This window comes from Scylla paramamosain, chromosome 3, assembly GCF_035594125.1.
Source record: "Scylla paramamosain isolate STU-SP2022 chromosome 3, ASM3559412v1, whole genome shotgun sequence".
Lineage (NCBI taxonomy): Eukaryota > Metazoa > Arthropoda > Malacostraca > Decapoda > Portunidae > Scylla > Scylla paramamosain.
This window is the reverse complement of record NC_087153.1, coordinates 24,087,620-24,094,010: the sequence shown is the minus strand read 5'-3', so window position 1 is coordinate 24,094,010 and position 6,391 is coordinate 24,087,620.

Genomic DNA, 6,391 nt, shown 5'->3' with positions numbered 1-6,391 from the left:
TTCACGGAGGAGGAGGAGAACTTGCCTCCTCCTCACAAGACGGCGTAGATGCTCTCCCATCCCTGCCGCATAGAAAAAAAGCTGTGTAGGTCTTGAAAGTATTATTTTACCTACCTGGACCTGCTAGCTGATCTACCTTGTGCTATGTAAAGTTTGCATTACTCCCTGTCATCCTTCCAGAAAATAAGTCCTTGTTCAACTGTAACCTGGCACATTTTCTGCGTTTTTCGCTAAGAGATTATAAATTCAACATCTCCAGTAACGTATATCTACATATTCTTCTACGCATGAGAAATAAAAGGTGAATCATCCGTTTATTAACGACACAAATACGTCATAGTTTCCATAGGGCCTTGAATAGTTGCCACCAGCGACCGCACTCGTGTTGAGGCTCTCCACCCCGCCGCCCTCCACAGATCCTGAAGGTTCTTGTGGTGCCTCGCCGAGGAATGAGTGAGCGTGGCAATGTGCTGCTGCTGCTGGTGAAGCCAGAGACGATGTGCTGGCCATCAGGTAGGTGTTGGACTGATATGTAGTAATGGCAGGACTCTAGGGGGCGTGGAGTGGTAGTTTAGGGGACTATAAGTACGTACAGCAGTGGCGTCGTGATGTTCGCATCATATTTGTTTACAGATGAGGCCCGATGAACGGTGTTTCTAAAATATTTGTATATTTAACGCTAGTAATTATTTTCTAGCCACACGAACAGTCTGCTAACTGGGATCTGTTAGTGAGACTAGGCAAGTGATGGGTACGTGATGGTAGGGAGATGGAAGAAAACGATGTACGCCTAAAAAAAAAAAAAAAAAAAATCCGTTTCTTTATGGTATGACAAGGAAAGGATTAATCCTGACAAATTATTGAATGAGGCTCTTTTTATTCCTTCCTCCCAAACAGAGCTGCTTCCGCATGTCAAAATTAACGCTTAAGAACAAGTAAATGAAAGGCAAATTGTAGTACCAGGTGATGTGATAAAGATTCCAAGAGCACCTCCTTCTGATGTGAAAGTTTGCTGAGACATGAAGTTCGAAGGAGATCATGATTACCCTTCCTAATGAATGCATCAGGTGGCAGTGCTCTGGAAGTCATAGTGGTACAGAGCGTACGAGTAATGTTGACGCCCCCACTCAGTCCTCGGCCTACCACACCACCTACCCCTTGCCACAACACCATCTTGTTAGCCTGATGTCTTAGTGGGTCGAGGCCTCAGCTAGATTATCGGAAAGGACTGAGTGAATGTTTACTATGATACTGTGTAAATGTTTGTATCCAGTTGTTTCATTACTTCTTAACACACACACACACACACACACACACAGAGAGAGAGAGAGAGAGAGAGAGAGAGAGAGAGAGAGAGAGAGAGAGAGAGAGAGAGAGAGAGAGAGAGAGAGAGAGAGAGAGAGAGTTTTCGTTCCCAAGGTTTATAGAACACAAGGGAGAGATAGTGTGGGTTAGCTTAATAAGGTCGAAATTTATTTTCCTTCCCCCTAACAGTGACGTGGCGTCTCCCAGGCCTATCATATCATATTCTTACGTACAGTAGTTCTCGTTATAGGTTTTTAAGGCATGTCCTGTTTAGACCTATGTATTATAATAAGCTGCCTAGTAAAATGAAAACAGTAAGATATGTCTGTAGTGTGGAAGTGAAAAAAAAAAAGACAATTTCTTAGCTTTGCACTTGTAGATGTTTACGTGTATGTATACAATGCACATTATTTTCTCAAATAAAAACAGATTGAACAGAATGAACGTTTTAGTGATTTGATTTAATACTCCATCCATCCAGTTTCTCACTTTCCAAGCTCGCTCTGGTCAACTGATCCAAAAAAGGCAACAATTAGAAACCGATTTTCCTATTCATATTTCTGATCCTTTGTACTGATACTTAACTATCTGCATAAGAACAGTCCTGTGTTCAATATCTTGTCTCGCTCCATCTCCTCACACATTGGCGGTTGACCGAAGAAAATTACAATCGCAGAACTGTTCTCTTCTTACTAGTAATTACTAGTTTTATTTCTCTCCATTTAAGTGCTTGCATCAAAACAGTCTATATTAAATAAGTTTTTTTTTTGTGTGTGTGTGTGCGTGTGTGTGTGTGAAACCTAAAACTGGTTTTATTTTACGAAATTTTTAATGTAGCATAATATAGGATACCTCGCAAATAAAAAAAAAATAAATAAAAAAAAAAGTATACAGGGCTTTTCTTTGTTTTATCAGCTAGATACTCCAACATGCTTTCTGGTAACTACAATAATCCCATCTAGTGTTTTTGTGAAGAAACTTCACTGGCTAGGCTATAATTAATGACTGTACGAAATAAAAGATTTTTTTTAATCAAGTTATTGCTCTCACATCTTCTTTCAAGGCAATTAAAATTAATCATATTATAACGTACTTCGTGTAATTCAACTGTCCACTAAGGTAATGCCGAGATACATTTAACTTTGCAAACTTCAGAGGAATGTAGCTATTGAACTTAGGAACTACTTGTTGACCCAAATCAATTAATTGAATAAGACCTCCGGGAATGGTGTACGTTGTGCTGGAGGAGTAAGTTTAATTGAATTATTGCCTTTTTGGTGTTAAGAAAGGAGCGGTGATAATGACTGAGGACTGAGGGAAAGTGAAGAAAGGGAGAGATATTAAGGCCAGAGGACACCGTCCAGCAAAGATTCTGCTAGTTTCTTTTTCTATCACCGAGTGTCTACCAAAAACTTCCATAAAAATATTTGTAACTAATAGATAAGTCATTATAGTTCACACGTTCTAGTTACTTTTATCTCTGCCTTATCATGTAACAATCGAACAACATTAAGAGGAATGCGTAGTTATTTTTGTAGAAACTTAAATAGAAACACCATCATGAGGTTAAAATGCCTGTAGGAACTGTTTTTGTAGTTTTCTATTCTCACTAATAATTCAGGGTGGCCCATATGGTAACAATAGGTCGCCTCCCCTTCTCATTACCACACAATCAAAGCTAATGTCTTCACACCACTGAACATTCAATTGTAAACTGGGGCACTTTAACGGTCTGGACAGCTTTAGATTTTAATCCCTTTTACCCTCCGCTGAATGAAAGGAGGGTAAGAGGCTGCATTCTGCTCTCTAATTAGGCCCGATTCGTACTATAGGTTCGGTCTCGTTCCAGTCGCGTTCCGCTCTCGCTCCTCTCACAATTCGATCATAATTACATGCGCGTCAAAGGAAGCATACACAATGGCATCCACGGCCCGCTTTCGCTCCTCTCCCGACCGTTACCAGAGCGAGGGCGCTAGTGTGTATGGGCAATGGTCAGGTCTCGCTTTAAGCCTTGTGAAGATTACGTGGGCCTTTTTTCACGGTCTTGGAAAGATGGATAGCAAAAAAAAAAAAAAAAAAAAAAAAAAAAAAAAAAAAAGAAATTGCATTGCAATTATGAGAACGGTAGTTATTTGAATAATAAGAACATAAGAAATAAAGGAAGCTGCAAGAAACCACCAGGCTTACACGTTGCAGTCCCTGTATGAAATATACCTACCTATTTTCACCTATCATCCCCATCCATAAACCCGTCTAATCTTCTTTTAAAGTTCCCTAATGTCCTAGTACTAACATCATGATTACTGAGTCCATTACATTCATCTACCACTCTATTTGAGAACCAATTTCTTCCTGTCTCTTCCCCAAACCTAAATTCTTCAAGCTTGAACCCGTTATTTCTTGTTCTATCCTGGTTGCTGATCCTAAGAATTTTGCTTACACTCCCATTGCTATAACCCTCATACCACTTAGAGACTTCTATCAGGTCCCCTCTTAACCTACGTCTCTCTAAAGAATGTAAATTTAACAGCTTCAATCTCGCCTCGTAAGGAATACTCCTCATCCCCTGTATCCTTTTAGTCTTTCTCCTCTGTGCTGATTCTAATAGACCTATATCTTTCCTATAATGTGGGGACCAGAGCTGCACAGTCTAGATGAGGTCTGACCAGCGTCAAGTATAACTTTAATATTACTTAGGGCCTTCTACTTTTAACACTCCTAAAAATTAATCCCAATACCCTATTTGCCCTGTTTCTGGCCTCTATGCATTGTTTTCCTAGACGGAGTTCAGAGCTAACTATATAACTCCTAAATCTTTCTCGTACCCTGTACCTACCAGAGTTTCGTTGTTTAATGTGTTTAATGTGTTTAATGTGTGTGGGTTTCCTCTACCTACGCTAAGTACTTTGCGTTTGTTGATATTAAACTGCATTTACCATCTGCCTGTTCATCCTTTCTAAATCTGCCAGCAAGGTGATGGCATCCAATTCTGACCTAATTAATCTACCTATCTGTGTCATCCGCAAATTTACTAACATCTTTACTAATTCCACTATATATATATATATATATATATATATATATATATATATATATATATATATATATATATATATATATATATATATATATATATATATATATATATATATATATATATATTAAAAACAACAATGGCCCTAATACTAATCCCTGTGGCACCCTGCTAATTACATGACCCCACTCGGATTTAGAGGTGTTTATTGCAAGTCTTTGTCGGCTGTCGCTTAGCCATGATCTTATCCAGTCTAACACTCTCCCATCTATCCCATGTGCCCTGACCTTTCTCAGGAGCCTTTGATGGGGTACCTTGTCAAATGCTTTACTAATAAAGTCCAGATATAAGAAGTCATAACTATCACCATTATCTACTGCCTCATACACTTTACTGCAAAAACTTAATAAGTTTGTCAGGCACGACTTCTCCTTCGTGAAGCTATGCTTTGACTGATTTATCAAGTTATGTTTGTCTAAATGTTCCTCGCTGTTATTGACTCCAATATTTTACCCACAACAGAAGTTAAGCTGACAGGTCCATAATTAGACGCTCAAGTTTTATCTCCTTTCTTAAAGATGGGTACTAAAATTATTAGCCTGCCTCCACATTACTGGTACCTCACCTGACTCAAGTGATTTCCTAGACAGAAACTAACGGCTCACTAATAATCTCTTTGTATTCCTTAAGTACTCCGGGATATATTTCATCTGGTCCTGGTGTCTTGAACTTTTTTAGCCCATCTATCTCCTGTTCCACTATGTCCTCAGTTATGGAAATATGTCAGCTTCTCATTGTCATCTGCTCTAAACATCTGTTCACTATTTGGCATATCCTGCATATTTTCCTGGGTGAAGACAGTTAAAAGGTACTCATTCAGAATTTTACTAATCTCCTTCCCAGAACTAACCAGCTCCCCATCTGCTGCCTTTAATGGACCTATAGTATCCTTATTCTTCATCCTGTATACCTGATAAAATCCCTTAGGGTTCGTCTTTGGCTGGCTACCTTTAATTCATAATTGCCCTTAGCTTTCCTCGTTAACCTCCTGACTGTTCTAATTCATTATATTGTGGTCTTAAAACTTCACCTGCCCTTAATCTCTTATATATACTTCTCTTTCGCCCTATATGGTGTTTTAACCAAGCAGTCATCCATTTAGGGTCATTTTTCTGTGATCTTATTGCTCTACATGGGATGTTTGCTAACTGACCTGTATGCAATTTATCTACGAAATATTTAAACAACTCATCTACATTTACTTAACCTAATCCCCTCATCTCGACCCCTTCCATACTCCACTCCCTCATCTACTCGCTTCGACCTCACCTCTCCCATTTCAGCATGACCTGACCCTCTAACATACACCTATCTCCCCCCCTCTCTCTTCTCCGCCCCTTCCGGACACCTTTCATCCTCTTGTCCTACACCCTCACGCCTCACCTCACCTCTCTCATCCTGCCTTATCTCTCAACTCCGTCCCGGACCTGACCTAACCCTGCATCCGTTGCTGGTCAACTCCTTGAAGGTACCTTTTTAATGCTTCAAAATCTGCTTTCCTAAAGTTAGGTATTTTACTAGTGTTTTTGCTTCTAAAAGTTTCTTCCCATTTTAAATTGTACCTAATTTCCCAATGGTCACTGTTACCTAGCTGTCCTCCAACCTCTACCTGCGTGACTACTTCCTCCCTGTTAGTATGAATTAAATCTAGAATATTGTTCCCCATTGTAGATTCTACGACTACCGGTTTTAAAAAATTATCCTGAATTACCTTAAATTCCTCTGCTTTCTTGTTACCCACCATCAGGCTTCAGCTGATATTCCTAAAATTTAAATGTTCCACACATACCTGACTGTACCTGCATGGCCTATTTATTTCCTGCCACAGTGAGGTGTTAATTTCCTTTGTACTATTCGGTGGCCTGTACACTACTCCCAGTACTACTGACTGTAGTCCTTCCTTAATATCTATCCATATCGACTCTGTTTTGCTTTCCGTTTTGATTCTACTGTTTGTTTTGCTATATGTTTTGATTCTACTGTTAATACAAC